Below are 20354 nucleotides of genomic sequence, written 5' to 3'. Positions count from 1 at the left end.
TAAATACATGCTGCTTTTTCAGTAATAATATCACACATAGATGGTGAGCTAGAGTTTCCTCCTACAGTGATTGTGAAGAGTAATGATAAACACTTCAATAAGGAATGGAATGCCAAAGACATTTTGGGACAGACAGGGATATATTTTAAATGTATTGTAGTAGTAGATTTTAGTCATGGTGCACAAATATACTGGAAAAGACCTTATATAGAAAACTCCCAGTGCTTCAATTAATAGATAACGAACCTGTGCATTCAATAGATTGTAAGCTTGCGAGCAGGGCCTTCTCACCTCTTTGTCTGTTTTACCCAGTTTGTTTATTAGTTTATTACGTTTGTCCCCAATTGTAAAGCGCTACGGAATATGTTGGCGCTATATAAATAACTGATGATGATGATGATGATGATTCAATGCCACAATTGCAATTTTAGGGGTCTCAGTTGTCCTAGGCTACATTCACTGGAAGGGAAATGGAGCTTGAGCATTATTCAAAATCGAAATCCATTGATCACTTTGGCAAAAACTATTTTGATGCTGCTTATTGCTATCATAGTCTGCACGGTATACAGAGAAACCATACAAGTCATAGTAATCTAACCATTTGTATTTGGACAAGCAGCAAAGGGAGATACAATTTAGGTTGTTTCTATCTGGTAATAACATTTCAAATGGATTTCCTAACATTGTAATCTGGATTTTTTGTACTTTTAACTTTGTTCAACATAATAAAAATGAAGAGGTAAGATGTATTTTATGTTAAGAGAAATTGAAATGTTCATCCAATCTGTGTACGCAATAGTATAACACCATAAAGAAGCAGATGAAAACAAATTATTCCAATAAGAAGATGCAGCCCTATTGGCAAACACTGGTATTGCAGTCCTAAAAGAATACTCAAATTGCAATTTCCACAGTTGGTTCCATGGTGTAATGGTTAGCACTTTAGACTTTGAATCCAGCGATCTGAGTTCAAATCTCAGTGGAACCTTGCTTTTGTTTTTTCTTAAAGATGTCATATGAAATGTGAACACAATTCAATATATGTAACTCTAGCTAGCAGAGACAAAATAAAACAAATACAAGAGGCACAAAACAGTATTGTCTGAATAATCAGCTAAATTATTCATGCGGTAAGATATGAAATAAAACAAAACAGAGAGTCTCCATGCAATACCATACATGTGTACTGAGATGGTTGGTACGGTGCAAAGTAGTTAGCACTGCTGCCTCACATGGATCCAATTGAAACCCAGACCATAATCCACTATTGTGGAGTTTGAAATTCCTTATTGTGCAAGGAAAGCTTCTCCTTAAGTGCCCCTGCCCAAATCCAGTCCAAAAAACATACCAATATGCTAATTGGCAAGTGATAAAATTGAGCCCAGTATGCATGTGTATTAGAGAATTTAGACTTGACACCTCACTGGGACAGGGATTAATGAGAATAGATAAATTGTTATTTGTAAAACACTGTATATTATTCAGCCATTATTTCAATAAAGGATAAACACCATGTTAACAGTATATAAAACAGATTTAATGCACAGCAGAAGAATTTACTGTTGCAGTATATTTCATATAAAAGGTAGCTAAAACAAGATACTAAACTGAAAACCTTATGAAAACATTTCTGCATGAGCTTGGGTGTGGGAATTTGTGGTGAATTGGCTAGCATTCTGGCTTTCAAGCACTTCAGTCTGATTTCACATGTTGTTGAAACCAAATGGCTTCTATTCCTTAGCAATCTGGTTATTAGTTTGGGATATTTTTAATCACGGGACAGTCTTTTAGAGTGGATGTCCACTTCTTGATTACTGTGCAGTTTCTTACTTTGTTTCCGATGATGGTTTTACTCCTATTACCTGAATCCTGGAACCAATTGCTGTGAGCTTGAAGTACAGGGCTAACAAGTCCATACATTCCACTTTAAGAACCTCAATCAAAGCATTCTTTTGAGCAATAAGGGAGACTTATGGGCAGCCTTACTCTCCCCAAGGAACCTATCAGCCTGATCACATCCTATTGGCACTCTGCTTCAGATAGCTGAGAACCCCAGGAGATTAGGCTCCTAAATTTGCTACAAGACTTGTCCAAAAGAGGATTGTCTGTGAAGTTGACCACACACAGCTTTCCAACACATTGACATTACTATATGGGTATGGGATCTGTTATACAGACACTGCTTATGCAACAGGATGTCAAAATAATCCAGTGGAAAAATGTAAATACATGCTGCTTTTTCAGTAATAATATCACACATAGATGGTGAGCTAGAGTTTCCTCCTACAGTGATTGTGAAGAGTAATGATAAACACTTCAATAAGGAATGGAATGCCAAAGACATTTTGGGACAGACAGGGATATATTTTAAATGTATTGTAGTAGTAGATTTTAGTCATGGTGCACAAATATACTGGAAAAGACCTTATATAGAAAACTCCCAGTGCTTCAATTAATAGATAACGAACCTGTGCATTCAATGCCACAATTGCAATTTTAGGGGTCTCAGTTGTCCTAGGCTACATTCACTGGAAGGGAAATGGAGCTTGAGCATTATTCAAAATCGAAATCCATTGATCACTTTGGCAAAAACTATTTTGATGCTGCTTATTGCTATCATAGTCTGCACGGTATACAGAGAAACCATACAAGTCATAGTAATCTAACCATTTGTTTTTGGACAAGCAGCAAAGGGAGATACAATTTAGGTTGTTTCTATCTGGTAATAACATTTCAAATGGATTTCCTAACATTGTAATCTGGATTTTTTGTACTTTTAACTTTGTTCAACATAATAAAAATGAAAAGGTAAGATGTATTTTATGTTAAGAGAAATTGAAATGTTCATCCAATCTGTGTACGCAATAGTATAACACCATAAAGAAGCAGATGAAAACAAATTATTCCAATAAGAAGATGCAGCCCTATTGGCAAACACTGGTATTGCAGTCCTAAAAGAATACTCAAATTGCAATTTCTACAGTTGGTTCCATGGTGTAATGGTTAGCACTTTGGACTTTGAATCCAGCGATCTGAGTTCAAATCTCAGTGGAACCTTGCTTTTGTTTTTTCTTAAAGATGTCATATGAAATGTGAACACAATTCAATATATGTAACTCTAGCTAGCAGAGACAAAATAAAACAAATACAAGAGGCACAAAACAGTATTGTCTGAATAATCAGCTAAATTATTCATGCGGTAAGATATGAAATAAAACAAAACAGAGAGTCTCCATGCAATACCATACATGTGTACTAAGATGGTTGGTATGGTGCAAAGTAGTTAGCACTGCTGCCTCACATGGATCCAATTGAAACCCAGACCATAATCCACTATTGTGGAGTTTGAAATTCCTTATTGTGCAAGGAAAGCTTCTCCTTAAGTGCCCCTGCCCAAATCCAGTCCAAAAAACATACCAATATGCTAATTGGCAAGTGATAAAATTGAGCCCAGTATGCATGTGTATTAGAGAATTTAGACTTGACACCTCACTGGGACAGGGATTAATGAGAATAGATAAATTGTTATTTGTAAAACACTGTATATTATTCAGCCATTATTTCAATAAAGGATAAACACCATGTTAACAGTATATAAAACAGATTTAATGCACAGCAGAAGAATTTACTGCTGCAGTATATTTCATATAAAAGGTAGCTAAAACAAGATACTAAACTGAAAACCTTATGAAAACATTTCTGCATGAGCTTGGGTGTGGGAATTTGTGGTGAATTGGCTAGCATTCTGGCTTTCAAGCACTTCAGTCTGATTTCACATGTTGTTGAAACCAAATGGCTTCTATTCCTTAGCAATCTGGTTATTAGTTTGGGATATTTTTAATCACGGGACAGTCTTTTAGAGTGGATGTCCACTTCTTGATTACTGTGCAGTTTCTTACTTTGTTTCCGATGATGGTTTTACTCCTATTACCTGAATCCTGGAACCAATTGCTGTGAGCTTGAAGTACAGGGCTAACAAGTCCATACATTCCACTTTAAGAACCTCAATCAAAGCATTCTTTTGAGCAATAAGGGAGACTTATGGGCAGCCTTACTCTCCCCAAGGAACCTATCAGCCTGATCACATCCTATTGGCACTCTGCTTCAGATAGCTGAGAACCCCAGGAGATTAGGCTCCTAAATTTGCTACAAGACTTGTCCAAAAGAGGATTGTCTGTGAAGTTGACCACACACAGCTTTCCAACACATTGACATTACTATATGGGTATGGGATCTGTTATACAGACACTGCTTATGCAACAGGATGTCAAAATAATCCAGTGGAAAAATGTAAATACATGCTGCTTTTTCAGTAATAATATCACACATAGATGGTGAGCTAGAGTTTCCTCCTACAGTGATTGTGAAGAGTAATGATAAACACTTCAATAAGGAATGGAATGCCAAAGACATTTTGGGACAGACAGGGATATATTTTAAATGTATTGTAGTAGTAGATTTTAGTCATGGTGCACAAATATACTGGAAAAGACCTTATATAGAAAACTCCCAGTGCTTCAATTAATAGATAACGAACCTGTGCATTCAATGCCACAATTGCAATTTTAGGGGTCTCAGTTGTCCTAGGCTACATTCACTGGAAGGGAAATGGAGCTTGAGCATTATTCAAAATCGAAATCCATTGATCACTTTGGCAAAAACTATTTTGATGCTGCTTATTGCTATCATAGTCTGCACGGTATACAGAGAAACCATACAAGTCATAGTAATCTAACCATTTGTTTTTGGACAAGCAGCAAAGGGAGATACAATTTAGGTTGTTTCTATCTGGTAATAACATTTCAAATGGATTTCCTAACATTGTAATCTGGATTTTTTGTACTTTTAACTTTGTTCAACATAATAAAAATGAAAAGGTAAGATGTATTTTATGTTAAGAGAAATTGAAATGTTCATCCAATCTGTGTACGCAATAGTATAACACCATAAAGAAGCAGATGAAAACAAATTATTCCAATAAGAAGATGCAGCCCTATTGGCAAACACTGGTATTGCAGTCCTAAAAGAATACTCAAATTGCAATTTCTACAGTTGGTTCCATGGTGTAATGGTTAGCACTTTGGACTTTGAATCCAGCGATCTGAGTTCAAATCTCAGTGGAACCTTGCTTTTGTTTTTTCTTAAAGATGTCATATGAAATGTGAACACAATTCAATATATGTAACTCTAGCTAGCAGAGACAAAATAAAACAAATACAAGAGGCACAAAACAGTATTGTCTGAATAATCAGCTAAATTATTCATGCGGTAAGATATGAAATAAAACAAAACAGAGAGTCTCCATGCAATACCATACATGTGTACTAAGATGGTTGGTATGGTGCAAAGTAGTTAGCACTGCTGCCTCACATGGATCCAATTGAAACCCAGACCATAATCCACTATTGTGGAGTTTGAAATTCCTTATTGTGCAAGGAAAGCTTCTCCTTAAGTGCCCCTGCCCAAATCCAGTCCAAAAAACATACCAATATGCTAATTGGCAAGTGATAAAATTGAGCCCAGTATGCATGTGTATTAGAGAATTTAGACTTGACACCTCACTGGGACAGGGATTAATGAGAATAGATAAATTGTTATTTGTAAAACACTGTATATTATTCAGCCATTATTTCAATAAAGGATAAACACCATGTTAACAGTATATAAAACAGATTTAATGCACAGCAGAAGAATTTACTGCTGCAGTATATTTCATATAAAAGGTAGCTAAAACAAGATACTAAACTGAAAACCTTATGAAAACATTTCTGCATGAGCTTGGGTGTGGGAATTTGTGGTGAATTGGCTAGCATTCTGGCTTTCAAGCACTTCAGTCTGATTTCACATGTTGTTGAAACCAAATGGCTTCTATTCCTTAGCAATCTGGTTATTAGTTTGGGATATTTTTAATCACGGGACAGTCTTTTAGAGTGGATGTCCACTTCTTGATTACTGTGCAGTTTCTTACTTTGTTTCCGATGATGGTTTTACTCCTATTACCTGAATCCTGGAACCAATTGCTGTGAGCTTGAAGTACAGGGCTAACAAGTCCATACATTCCACTTTAAGAACCTCAATCAAAGCATTCTTTTGAGCAATAAGGGAGACTTATGGGCAGCCTTACTCTCCCCAAGGAACCTATCAGCCTGATCACATCCTATTGGCACTCTGCTTCAGATAGCTGAGAACCCCAGGAGATTATGCTCCTAAATTTGCTACAAGACTTGTCCAAAAGAGGATTGTCTGTGAAGTTGACCACACACAGCTTTCCAACACATTGACATTACTATATGGGTATGGGATCTGTTATACAGACACTGCTTATGCAACAGGATGTCAAAATAATCCAGTGGAAAAATGTAAATACATGCTGCTTTTTCAGTAATAATATCACACATAGATGGTGAGCTAGAGTTTCCTCCTACAGTGATTGTGAAGAGTAATGATAAACACTTCAATAAGGAATGGAATGCCAAAGACATTTTGGGACAGACAGGGATATATTTTAAATGTATTGTAGTAGTAGATTTTAGTCATGGTGCACAAATATACTGGAAAAGACCTTATATAGAAAACTCCCAGTGCTTCAATTAATAGATAACGAACCTGTGCATTCAATGCCACAATTGCAATTTTAGGGGTCTCAGTTGTCCTAGGCTACATTCACTGGAAGGGAAATGGAGCTTGAGCATTATTCAAAATCGAAATCCATTGATCACTTTGGCAAAAACTATTTTGATGCTGCTTATTGCTATCATAGTCTGCACGGTATACAGAGAAACCATACAAGTCATAGTAATCTAACCATTTGTTTTTGGACAAGCAGCAAAGGGAGATACAATTTAGGTTGTTTCTATCTGGTAATAACATTTCAAATGGATTTCCTAACATTGTAATCTGGATTTTTTGTACTTTTAACTTTGTTCAACATAATAAAAATGAAAAGGTAAGATGTATTTTATGTTAAGAGAAATTGAAATGTTCATCCAATCTGTGTACGCAATAGTATAACACCATAAAGAAGCAAATGAAAACAAATTATTCCAATAAGAAGATGCAGCCCTATTGGCAAACACTGGTATTGCAGTCCTAAAAGAATACTCAAATTGCAATTTCTACAGTTGGTTCCATGGTGTAATGGTTAGCACTTTGGACTTTGAATCCAGCGATCTGAGTTCAAATCTCAGTGGAACCTTGCTTTTGTTTTTTCTTAAAGATGTCATATGAAATGTGAACACAATTCAATATATGTAACTCTAGCTAGCAGAGACAAAATAAAACAAATACAAGAGGCACAAAACAGTATTGTCTGAATAATCAGCTAAATTATTCATGCGGTAAGATATGAAATAAAACAAAACAGAGAGTCTCCATGCAATACCATACATGTGTACTGAGATGGTTGGTACGGTGCAAAGTAGTTAGCACTGCTGCCTCACATGGATCCAATTGAAACCCAGACCATAATCCACTATTGTGGAGTTTGAAATTCCTTATTGTGCAAGGAAAGCTTCTCCTTAAGTGCCCCTGCCCAAATCCAGTCCAAAAAACATACCAATATGCTAATTGGCAAGTGATAAAATTGAGCCCAGTATGCATGTGTATTAGAGAATTTAGACTTGACACCTCACTGGGACAGGGATTAATGAGAATAGATAAATTGTTATTTGTAAAACACTGTATATTATTCAGCCATTATTTCAATAAAGGATAAACACCATGTTAACAGTATATAAAACAGATTTAATGCACAGCAGAAGAATTTACTGCTGCAGTATATTTCATATAAAAGGTAGCTAAAACAAGATACTAAACTGAAAACCTTATGAAAACATTTCTGCATGAGCTTGGGTGTGGGAATTTGTGGTGAATTGGCTAGCATTCTGGCTTTCAAGCACTTCAGTCTGATTTCACATGTTGTTGAAACCAAATGGCTTCTATTCCTTAGCAATCTGGTTATTAGTTTGGGATATTTTTAATCACGGGACAGTCTTTTAGAGTGGATGTCCACTTCTTGATTACTGTGCAGTTTCTTACTTTGTTTCCGATGATGGTTTTACTCCTATTACCTGAATCCTGGAACCAATTGCTGTGAGCTTGAAGTACATTGCTAACAAGTCCATACATTCCACTTTAAGAACCTCAATCAAAGCATTCTTTTGAGCAATAAGGGAGACTTATGGGCAGCCTTACTCTCCCCAAGGAACCTATCAGCCTGATCACATCCTATTGGCACTCTGCTTCAGATAGCTGAGAACCCCAGGAGATTAGGCTCCTAAATTTGCTACAAGACTTGTCCAAAAGAGGATTGTTTGTGAAGTTGACCACACACAGCTTTCCAACACATTGACATTACTATATGGGTATGGAATCTGTTATACAGACACTGCTTATGCAACAGGATGTCAAAATAATCCAGTGGAAAAATGTAAATACATGCTGCTTTTTCAGTAATAATATCACACATAGATGGTGAGCTAGAGTTTCCTCCTACAGTGATTGTGAAGAGTAATGATAAACACTTCAATAAGGAATGGAATGCCAAAGACATTTTGGGACAGACAGGGATATATTTTAAATGTATTGTAGTAGTAGATTTTAGTCATGGTGCACAAATATACTGGAAAAGACCTTATATAGAAAACTCCCAGTGCTTCAATTAATAGATAATGAACCTGTGCATTCAATGCCACAATTGCAATTTTAGGGGTCTCAGTTGTCCTAGGCTACATTCACTGGAAGGGAAATGGAGCTTGAGCATTATTCAAAATCGAAATCCATTGATCACTTTGGCAAAAACTATTTTGATGCTGCTTATTGCTATCATAGTCTGCACGGTATACAGAGAAACCATACAAGTCATAGTAATCTAACCATTTGTTTTTGGACAAGCAGCAAAGGGAGATACAATTTAGGTTGTTTCTATGTGGTAATAACATTTCAAATGGATTTCCTAACATTGTAATCTTGATTTTTTGTACTTTTAACTTTGTTCAACATAATAAAAATGAAAAGGTAAGATGTATTTTATGTTAAGAGAAATTGAAATGTTCATCCAATCTGTGTACGCAATAGTATAACACCATAAAGAAGCAGATGAAAACAAATTATTCCAAAAAGAAGATGCAGCCCTATTGGCAAACACTGGTAATGCAGTCCTAAAGGAATATTTAAATGCTATGTACAGTTGGTTTCATGGTGTAATGGTTAGCACTTTGGACTTTGAATCCAGCAATCTGAGTTCAAATCTCAGTGGAACCTTGCTTTTGTTCTTTCTTAAAGATGTCATATGAAATGTGAACACAATTCAATATATGTAACTCTAGCTAGCAGAGACAAAATAAAACAAATTCAAGAGGCATAAAACAGTATTGTCTGAATAATCAGCTAAATTATTCATGCGGTAAGATATGAAATAAAACAAAACAGAGAGTCTACATGCAATACCATACATGTGTACTGAGATGGTTGGTATGGTGCAAAGTAGTTAGCACTGCTGCCTCACATGGATCCAATTGAAACCTAGACCATAATCCACTATTGTGGAGTTTGAAATTCCTTATTGTGCAAGGATAGCTTCTCCTTAAGTGCCCCTGCCCAAATCCAGTCCAAAAAACATACCAATATGCTAATTGGCAAGTGATAAAATTGAGCCCAGAATGCATGTGTATTAGAGAATTTAGACTTGACACCTCACTGGGACAGGGATTAATGAGAATAGATAAATTGTTATTCGTAAAACACTGTATATTATTCAGCCATTATTTCAATAAAGGATAAACACCATGTTAACAGTATATAAAACAGATTTAATGCACAGCAGAAGAATTTACTGCTGCAGTATATTTCATATAAAAGGTAGCTAAAACAAGATACTAAACTGAAAACCTTATGAAAACATTTCTGCATAAGCTTGGGTGTGGGAATTTGTGGTGAATTGGCTAGCATTCTGGCTTTCAAGCTCTTCAGTCTGATTTCACATGTTGTTGAAACCAAATGGCTTCTATTCCTTAGCAATCTGGTTATTAGTTTGGGATATTTTTAATCACAGGACAGTCTTTTAGAGTGGATGTCCACTTCTTGATTACTGTGCAGTTTCTTACTTTGTTTCCGATGATGGTTTTTCTCCTATTACCTGAATCCTGGTACCAATTGCTGTGAGCTTGAAGTACAGGGCTAACAAGTCCATACATTCCACTTTAAGAACCTCAATCAAAGCATTCTTTTGAGCAATAAGGGAGACTTATGGGCAGCCTTACTCTCCCCAAGGAACCTATCAGCCTGATCACATCCTATTGGCACTCTGCTTCAGATAGCTGAGAACCCCAGGAGATTAGGCTCCTAAATTTGCTACAAGACTTGTCCAAAAGAGGATTGTTTGTGAAGTTGACCACACACAGCTTTCCAACACATTGACATTACTATATGGGTATGGGATCTGTTATACAGACACTGCTTATGCAACAGGATGTCAAGTTAATCCAGTGGAAAAATGTAAATACATGCTGCTTTTTCAGTAATAATATCACACATAGATGGTGAGCTAGAGTTTCCTCCTACAGTGATTGTGAAGAGTAATGATAAACACTTCAATAAGGAATGGAATGCCAAAGACATTTTGGGACAGACAGGGATATATTTTAAATGTATTGTAGTAGTAGATTTTAGTCATGGTGCACAAATATACTGGAAAAGACCTTATATAGAAAACTCCCAGTGCTTCAATTAATAGATAACGAACCTGTGCATTCAATGCCACAATTGCAATTTTAGGGGTCTCAGTTGTCCTAGGCTACATTCACTGGAAGGGAATTGGAGCTTGAGCATTATTCAAAATCGAAATCCATTGATCACTTTGGCAAAAACTATTTTGATGCTGCTTATTGCTATCATAGTCTGCACGGTATACAGAGAAACCATACAAGTCATAGTAATCTAACCATTTGTATTTGGACAAGCAGCAAAGGGAGATACAATTTAGGTTGTTTCTATCTGGTAATAACATTTCAAATGGATTTCCTAACATTGTAATCTGGATTTTTTGTACTTTTAACTTTGTTCAACATAATAAAAATGAAAAGGTAAGATGTATTTTATGTTAAGAGAAATTGAAATGTTCATCCAATCTGTGTACGCAATAGTATAACACCATAAAGAAGCAGATGAAAACAAATTATTCCAATAAGAAGATACAGCCCTATTGGCAAACACTGGTATTGCAGTCCTAAAAGAATACTCAAATTGCAATTTCTACAGTTGGTTCCATGGTGTAATGGTTAGCACTTTGGACTTTGAATCCAGCGATCTGAGTTCAAATCTCAGTGGAACCTTGCTTTTGTTTTTTCTTAAAGATGTCATATGAAATGTGAACACAATTCAATATATGTAACTCTAGCTAGCAGAGACAAAATAAAACAAATACAAGAGGCACAAAACAGTATTGTCTGAATAATCAGCTAAATTATTCATGCGGTAAGATATGAAATAAAACAAAACAGAGAGTCTCCATGCAATACCATACATGTGTACTGAGATGGTTGGTACGGTGCAAAGTAGTTAGCACTGCTGCCTCACATGGATCCAATTGAAACCCAGACCATAATCCACTATTGTGGAGTTTGAAATTCCTTATTGTGCAAGGAAAGCTTCTCCTTAAGTGCCCCTGCCCAAATCCAGTCCAAAAAACATACCAATATGCTAATTGGCAAGTGATAAAATTGAGCCCAGTATGCATGTGTATTAGAGAATTTAGACTTGACACCTCACTGGGACAGGGATTAATGAGAATAGATAAATTGTTATTTGTAAAACACTGTATATTATTCAGCCATTATTTCAATAAAGGATAAACACCATGTTAACAGTATATAAAACAGATTTAATGCACAGCAGAAGAATTTACTGCTGCAGTATATTTCATATAAAAGGTAGCTAAAACAAGATACTAAACTGAAAACCTTATGAAAACATTTCTGCATGAGCTTGGGTGTGGGAATTTGTGGTGAATTGGCTAGCATTCTGGCTTTCAAGCACTTCAGTCTGATTTCACATGTTGTTGAAACCAAATGGCTTCTATTCCTTAGCAATCTGGTTATTAGTTTGGGATATTTTTAATCACGGGACAGTCTTTTAGAGTGGATGTCCACTTCTTGATTACTGTGCAGTTTCTTACTTTGTTTCCGATGATGGTTTTACTCCTATTACCTGAATCCTGGAACCAATTGCTGTGAGCTTGAAGTACAGGGCTAACAAGTCCATACATTCCACTTTAAGAACCTCAATCAAAGCATTCTTTTGAGCAATAAGGGAGACTTATGGGCAGCCTTACTCTCCCCAAGGAACCTATCAGCCTGATCACATCCTATTGGCACTCTGCTTCAGATAGCTGAGAACCCCAGGAGATTAGGCTCCTAAATTTGCTACAAGACTTGTCCAAAAGAGGATTGTCTGTGAAGTTGACCACACACAGCTTTCCAACACATTGACATTACTATATGGGTATGGGATCTGTTATACAGACACTGCTTATGCAACAGGATGTCAAAATAATCCAGTGGAAAAATGTAAATACATGCTGCTTTTTCAGTAATAATATCACACATAGATGGTGAGCTAGAGTTTCCTCCTACAGTGATTGTGAAGAGTAATGATAAACACTTCAATAAGGAATGGAATGCCAAAGACATTTTGGGACAGACAGGGATATATTTTAAATGTATTGTAGTAGTAGATTTTAGTCATGGTGCACAAATATACTGGAAAAGACCTTATATAGAAAACTCCCAGTGCTTCAATTAATAGATAACGAACCTGTGCATTCAATGCCACAATTGCAATTTTAGGGGTCTCAGTTGTCCTAGGCTACATTCACTGGAAGGGAAATGGAGCTTGAGCATTATTCAAAATCGAAATCCATTGATCACTTTGGCAAAAACTATTTTGATGCTGCTTATTGCTATCATAGTCTGCACGGTATACAGAGAAACCATACAAGTCATAGTAATCTAACCATTTGTTTTTGGACAAGCAGCAAAGGGAGATACAATTTAGGTTGTTTCTATCTGGTAATAACATTTCAAATGGATTTCCTAACATTGTAATCTGGATTTTTTGTACTTTTAACTTTGTTCAACATAATAAAAATGAAAAGGTAAGATGTATTTTATGTTAAGAGAAATTGAAATGTTCATCCAATCTGTGTACGCAATAGTATAACACCATAAAGAAGCAGATGAAAACAAATTATTCCAATAAGAAGATGCAGCCCTATTGGCAAACACTGGTATTGCAGTCCTAAAAGAATACTCAAATTGCAATTTCTACAGTTGGTTCCATGGTGTAATGGTTAGCACTTTGGACTTTGAATCCAGCGATCTGAGTTCAAATCTCAGTGGAACCTTGCTTTTGTTTTTTCTTAAAGATGTCATATGAAATGTGAACACAATTCAATATATGTAACTCTAGCTAGCAGAGACAAAATAAAACAAATACAAGAGGCACAAAACAGTATTGTCTGAATAATCAGCTAAATTATTCATGCGGTAAGATATGAAATAAAACAAAACAGAGAGTCTCCATGCAATACCATACATGTGTACTGAGATGGTTGGTACGGTGCAAAGTAGTTAGCACTGCTGCCTCACATGGATCCAATTGAAACCCAGACCATAATCCACTATTGTGGAGTTTGAAATTCCTTATTGTGCAAGGAAAGCTTCTCCTTAAGTGCCCCTGCCCAAATCCAGTCCAAAAAACATACCAATATGCTAATTGGCAAGTGATAAAGTTGAGCCCAGTATGCATGTGTATTAGAGAATTTAGACTTGACACCTCACTGGGACAGGGATTAATGAGAATAGATAAATTGTTATTTGTAAAACACTGTATATTATTCAGCCATTATTTCAATAAAGGATAAACACCATGTTAACAGTATATAAAACAGATTTAATGCACAGCAGAAGAATTTACTGCTGCAGTATATTTCATATAAAAGGTAGCTAAAACAAGATACTAAACTGAAAACCTTATGAAAACATTTCTGCATGAGCTTGGGTGTGGGAATTTGTGGTGAATTGGCTAGCATTCTGGCTTTCAAGCACTTCAGTCTGATTTCACATGTTGTTGAAACCAAATGGCTTCTATTCCTTAGCAATCTGGTTATTAGTTTGGGATATTTTTAATCACGGGACAGTCTTTTAGAGTGGATGTCCACTTCTTGATTACTGTGCAGTTTCTTACTTTGTTTCCGATGATGGTTTTACTCCTATTACCTGAATCCTGGAACCAATTGCTGTGAGCTTGAAGTACATTGCTAACAAGTCCATACATTCCACTTTAAGAACCTCAATCAAAGCATTCTTTTGAGCAATAAGGGAGACTTATGGGCAGCCTTACTCTCCCCAAGGAACCTATCAGCCTGATCACATCCTATTGGCACTCTGCTTCAGATAGCTGAGAACCCCAGGAGATTAGGCTCCTAAATTTGCTACAAGACTTGTCCAAAAGAGGATTGTCTGTGAAGTTGACCACACACAGCTTTCCAACACATTGACATTACTATATGGGTATGGGATCTGTTATACAGACACTGCTTATGCAACAGGATGTCAAGTTAATCCAGTGGAAAAATGTAAATACATGCTGCTTTTTCAGTAATAATATCACACATAGATGGTGAGCTAGAGTTTCCTCCTACAGTGATTGTGAAGAGTAATGATAAACACTTCAATAAGGAATGGAATGCCAAAGACATTTTGGGACAGACAGGGATATATTTTAAATGTATTGTAGTAGTAGATTTTAGTCATGGTGCACAAATATACTGGAAAAGACCTTATATAGAAAACTCCCAGTGCTTCAATTAATAGATAACGAACCTGTGCATTCAATGCCACAATTGCAATTTTAGGGGTCTCAGTTGTCCTAGGCTACATTCACTGGAAGGGAAATGGAGCTTGAGCATTATTCAAAATCGAAATCCATTGATCACTTTGGCAAAAACTATTTTGATGCTGCTTATTGCTATCATAGTCTGCACGGTATACAGAGAAACCATACAAGTCATAGTATTCTAACCATTTGTATTTGGACAAGCAGCAAAGGGAGATACAATTTAGGTTGTTTCTATCTGGTAATAACATTTCAAATGGATTTCCTAACATTGTAATCTGGATTTTTTGTACTTTTAACTTTGTTCAACATAATAAAAATGAAAAGGTAAGATGTATTTTATGTTAAGAGAAATTGAAATGTTCATCCAATCTGTGTACGCAATAGTATAACACCATAAAGAAGCAGATGAAAACAAATTATTCCAATAAGAAGATGCAGCCCTATTGGCAAACACTGGTATTGCAGTCCTAAAAGAATACTCAAATTGCAATTTCTACAGTTGGTTCCATGGTGTAATGGTTAGCACTTTGGACTTTGAATCCAGCGATCTGAGTTCAAATCTCAGTGGAACCTTGCTTTTGTTTTTTCTTAAAGATGTCATATGAAATGTGAACACAATTCAATATATGTAACTCTAGCTAGCAGAGACAAAATAAAACAAATACAAGAGGCACAAAACAGTATTGTCTGAATAATCAGCTAAATTATTCATGCGGTAAGATATGAAATAAAACAAAACAGAGAGTCTCCATGCAATACCATACATGTGTACTGAGATGGTTGGTACGGTGCAAAGTAGTTAGCACTGCTGCCTCACATGGATCCAATTGAAACCCAGACCATAATCCACTATTGTGGAGTTTGAAATTCCTTATTGTGCAAGGAAAGCTTCTCCTTAAGTGCCCCTGCCCAAATCCAGTCCAAAAAACATACCAATATGCTAATTGGCAAGTGATAAAATTGAGCCCAGTATGCATGTGTATTAGAGAATTTAGACTTGACACCTCACTGGGACAGGGATTAATGAGAATAGATAAATTGTTATTTGTAAAACACTGTATATTATTCAGCCATTATTTCAATAAAGGATAAACACCATGTTAACAGTATATAAAACAGATTTAATGCACAGCAGAAGAATTTACTGCTGCAGTATATTTCATATAAAAGGTAGCTAAAACAAGATACTAAACTGAAAACCTTATGAAAACATTTCTGCATGAGCTTGGGTGTGGGAATTTGTGGTGAATTGGCTAGCATTCTGGCTTTCAAGCACTTCAGTCTGATTTCACATGTTGTTGAAACCAAATGGCTTCTATTCCTTAGCAATCTGGTTATTAGTTTGGGATATTTTTAATCACGGGACAGTCTTTTAGAGTGGATGTCCACTTCTTGATTACTGTGCAGTTTCTTACTTTGTTTCCGATGATGGTTTTACTCCTATTACCTGAATCCTGGAACCAATTGCTGTGAGCTTGAAGTACAGGGCTAACAAGTCCATACATTCCACTTTAAGAACCTCAATCAAAGCATTCTTTTGAGCAATAAGGGAGACTTATGGGCAGCCTTACTCTCCCCAAGGAACCTATCAGCCTGATCACATCCTATTGGCACTCTGCTTCAGATAGCTGAGAACCCCAGGAGATTAGGCTCCTAAATTTGCTACAAGACTTGTCCAAAAGAGGATTGTCTGTGAAGTTGACCACACACAGCTTTCCAACACATTGACATTACTATATGGGTATGGGATCTGTTATACAGACACTGCTTATGCAACAGGATGTCAAAATAATCCAGTGGAAAAATGTAAATACATGCTGCTTTTTCAGTAATAATATCACACATAGATGGTGAGCTAGAGTTTCCTCCTACAGTGATTGTGAAGAGTAATGATAAACACTTCAATAAGGAATGGAATGCCAAAGACATTTTGGGACAGACAGGGATATATTTTAAATGTATTGTAGTAGTAGATTTTAGTCATGGTGCACAAATATACTGGAAAAGACCTTATATAGAAAACTCCCAGTGCTTCAATTAATAGATAACGAACCTGTGCATTCAATGCCACAATTGCAATTTTAGGGGTCTCAGTTGTCCTAGGCTACATTCACTGGAAGGGAAATGGAGCTTGAGCATTATTCAAAATCGAAATCCATTGATCACTTTGGCAAAAACTATTTTGATGCTGCTTATTGCTATCATAGTCTGCACGGTATACAGAGAAACCATACAAGTCATAGTAATCTAACCATTTGTTTTTGGACAAGCAGCAAAGGGAGATACAATTTAGGTTGTTTCTATCTGGTAATAACATTTCAAATGGATTTCCTAACATTGTAATCTGGATTTTTTGTACTTTTAACTTTGTTCAACATAATAAAAATGAAAAGGTAAGATGTATTTTATGTTAAGAGAAATTGAAATGTTCATCCAATCTGTGTACGCAATAGTATAACACCATAAAGAAGCAGATGAAAACAAATTATTCCAATAAGAAGATGCAGCCCTATTGGCAAACACTGGTATTGCAGTCCTAAAAGAATACTCAAATTGCAATTTCTACAGTTGGTTCCATGGTGTAATGGTTAGCACTTTGGACTTTGAATCCAGCGATCTGAGTTCAAATCTCAGTGGAACCTTGCTTTTGTTTTTTCTTAAAGATGTCATATGAAATGTGAACACAATTCAATATATGTAACTCTAGCTAGCAGAGACAAAATAAAACAAATACAAGAGGCACAAAACAGTATTGTCTGAATAATCAGCTAAATTATTCATGCGGTAAGATATGAAATAAAACAAAACAGAGAGTCTCCATGCAATACCATACATGTGTACTGAGATGGTTGGTACGGTGCAAAGTAGTTAGCACTGCTTGCCTCACATGGATCCAATTGAAACCCAGACCATAATCCACTATTGTGGAGTTTGAAATTCCTTATTGTGCAAGGAAAGCTTCTCCTTAAGTGCCCCTGCCCAAATCCAGTCCAAAAAACATACCAATATGCTAATTGGCAAGTGATAAAATTGAGCCCAGTATGCATGTGTATTAGAGAATTTAGACTTGACACCTCACTGGGACAGGGATTAATGAGAATAGATAAATTGTTATTCGTAAAACACTGTATATTATTCAGCCATTATTTCAATAAAGGATAAACACCATGTTAACAGTATATAAAACAGATTTAATGCACAGCAGAAGAATTTACTGCTGCAGTATATTTCATATAAAAGGTAGCTAAAACAAGATACTAAACTGAAAACCTTATGAAAACATTTCTGCATAAGCTTGGGTGTGGGAATTTGTGGTGAATTGGCTAGCATTCTGGCTTTCAAGCTCTTCAGTCTGATTTCACATGTTGTTGAAACCAAATGGCTTCTATTCCTTAGCAATCTGGTTATTAGTTTGGATATTTTTAATCACAGGACAGTCTTTTAGAGTGGATGTCCACTTCTTGATTACTGTGCAGTTTCTTACTTTGTTTCCGATGATGGTTTTTCTCCTATTACCTGAATCCTGGTACCAATTGCTGTGAGCTTGAAGTACAGGGCTAACAAGTCCATACATTCCACTTTAAGAACCTCAATCAAAGCATTCTTTTGAGCAATAAGGGAGACTTATGGGCAGCCTTACTCTCCCCAAGGAACCTATCAGCCTGATCACATCCTATTGGCACTCTGCTTCAGATAGCTGAGAACCCCAGGAGATTAGGCTCCTAAATTTGCTACAAGACTTGTCCAAAAGAGGATTGTTTGTGAAGTTGACCACACACAGCTTTCCAACACATTGACATTACTATAATGGGTATGGGATCTGTTATACAGACACTGCTTATGCAACAGGATGTCAAGTTAATCCAGTGGAAAAAAGTAAATACATGCTGCTTTTTCAGTAATAATATCACACATAGATGGTGAGCTAGAGTTTCCTCCTACAGTGATTGTGAAGAGTAATGATAAACACTTCAATAAGGAATGGAATGCCAAAGACATTTTGGGACAGACAGGGATATATTTTAAATGTATTGTAGTAGTAGATTTTAGTCATGGTGCACAAATATACTGGAAAAGACCTTATATAGAAAACTCCCAGTGCTTCAATTAATAGATAACGAACCTGTGCATTCAATGCCACAATTGCAATTTTAGGGGTCTCAGTTGTCCTAGGCTACATTCACTGGAAGGGAAATGGAGCTTGAGCATTATTCAAAATCGAAATCCATTGATCACTTTGGCAAAAACTATTTTGATGCTGCTTATTGCTATCATAGTCTGCACGGTATACAGAGAAACCATACAAGTCATAGTATTCTAACCATTTGTATTTGGACAAGCAGCAAAGGGAGATACAATTTAGGTTGTTTCTATCTGGTAATAACATTTCAAATGGATTTCCTAACATTGTAATCTGGATTTTTTGTACTTTTAACTTTGTTCAACATAATAAAAATGAAAAGGTAAGATGTATTTTATGTTAAGAGAACATGAAATGTTCATCCAATCTGTTACGCAATAGTATAACACCATAAAGAAGCAGATGAAAACAAATTATTCCAATAAGAAGATGCAGCCCTATTGGCAAACACTGGTATTGCAGTCCTAAAAGAATACTCAAATTGCAATTTCTACAGTTGGTTCCATGGTGTAATGGTTAGCACTTTGGACTTTGAATCCAGCGATCTGAGTTCAAATCTCAGTGGAACCTTGCTTTTGTTTTTTCTTAAAGATGTCATATGAAATGTGAACACAATTCAATATATGTAACTCTAGCTAGCAGAGACAAAATAAAACAAATACAAGAGGCACAAAACAGTATTGTCTGAATAATCAGCTAAATTATTCATGCGGTAAGATATGAAATAAAACAAAACAGAGAGTCTCCATGCAATACCATACATGTGTACTGAGATGGTTGGTACGGTGCAAAGTAGTTAGCACTGCTGCCTCACATGGATCCAATTGAAACCCAGACCATAATCCACTATTGTGGAGTTTGAAATTCCTTATTGTGCAAGGAAAGCTTCTCCTTAAGTGCCCCTGCCCAAATCCAGTCCAAAAAACATACCAATATGCTAATTGGCAAGTGATAAAATTGAGCCCAGTATGCATGTGTATTAGAGAATTTAGACTTGACACCTCACTGGGACAGGGATTAATGAGAATAGATAATTGTTATTTGTAAAACACTGTATATTATTCAGCCATTATTTCAATAAAGGATAAACACCATGTTAACAGTATATAAAACAGATTTAATGCACAGCAGAAGAATTTACTGCTGCAGTATATTTCATATAAAAGGTAGCTAAAACAAGATACTAAACTGAAAACCTTATGAAAACATTTCTGCATGAGCTTGGGTGTGGGAATTTGTGGTGAATTGGCTAGCATTCTGGCTTTCAAGCACTTCAGTCTGATTTCACATGTTGTTGAAACCAAATGGCTTCTATTCA

At 36.1% G+C, this 20354-nt stretch overlaps 10 non-coding genes across 10 annotated transcripts; all 10 read left to right on the top strand.

Moving 5' to 3' along the window:
• The first annotated feature begins 916 nt into the window (after positions 1 to 916).
• On the top strand, positions 917 to 988 carry TRNAQ-UUG (transfer RNA glutamine (anticodon UUG)). Its single transcript has one exon. It is a non-coding gene; the product is annotated as a tRNA-Gln (tRNA).
• A 1997-nt stretch (positions 989 to 2985) lies between these two features.
• Positions 2986 to 3057, top strand: TRNAQ-UUG (transfer RNA glutamine (anticodon UUG)). Its single transcript has one exon. It is a non-coding gene; the product is annotated as a tRNA-Gln (tRNA).
• Positions 3058 to 5054: 1997 nt separating this feature from the next.
• On the top strand, positions 5055 to 5126 carry TRNAQ-UUG (transfer RNA glutamine (anticodon UUG)). Its single transcript has one exon. It is a non-coding gene; the product is annotated as a tRNA-Gln (tRNA).
• Positions 5127 to 7123: 1997 nt separating this feature from the next.
• TRNAQ-UUG (transfer RNA glutamine (anticodon UUG)) lies at positions 7124 to 7195 on the top strand. Its single transcript has one exon. It is a non-coding gene; the product is annotated as a tRNA-Gln (tRNA).
• A 1994-nt stretch (positions 7196 to 9189) lies between these two features.
• Positions 9190 to 9261, top strand: TRNAQ-UUG (transfer RNA glutamine (anticodon UUG)). Its single transcript has one exon. It is a non-coding gene; the product is annotated as a tRNA-Gln (tRNA).
• Positions 9262 to 11258: 1997 nt separating this feature from the next.
• Positions 11259 to 11330, top strand: TRNAQ-UUG (transfer RNA glutamine (anticodon UUG)). The gene has a single exon. It is a non-coding gene; the product is annotated as a tRNA-Gln (tRNA).
• A 1997-nt stretch (positions 11331 to 13327) lies between these two features.
• TRNAQ-UUG (transfer RNA glutamine (anticodon UUG)) lies at positions 13328 to 13399 on the top strand. Its single transcript has one exon. It is a non-coding gene; the product is annotated as a tRNA-Gln (tRNA).
• Positions 13400 to 15396: 1997 nt separating this feature from the next.
• On the top strand, positions 15397 to 15468 carry TRNAQ-UUG (transfer RNA glutamine (anticodon UUG)). The gene has a single exon. It is a non-coding gene; the product is annotated as a tRNA-Gln (tRNA).
• A 1997-nt stretch (positions 15469 to 17465) lies between these two features.
• TRNAQ-UUG (transfer RNA glutamine (anticodon UUG)) lies at positions 17466 to 17537 on the top strand. Its single transcript has one exon. It is a non-coding gene; the product is annotated as a tRNA-Gln (tRNA).
• Positions 17538 to 19534: 1997 nt separating this feature from the next.
• Positions 19535 to 19606, top strand: TRNAQ-UUG (transfer RNA glutamine (anticodon UUG)). Its single transcript has one exon. It is a non-coding gene; the product is annotated as a tRNA-Gln (tRNA).
• Positions 19607 to 20354: the final 748 nt, after the last annotated feature.

Source organism: Mixophyes fleayi, chromosome 10, assembly GCF_038048845.1.
Source record: "Mixophyes fleayi isolate aMixFle1 chromosome 10, aMixFle1.hap1, whole genome shotgun sequence".
In the NCBI taxonomy this organism is placed as follows: domain Eukaryota; kingdom Metazoa; phylum Chordata; class Amphibia; order Anura; family Limnodynastidae; genus Mixophyes; species Mixophyes fleayi.
This window is presented reverse-complemented; position numbering and strand designations above follow the sequence as displayed.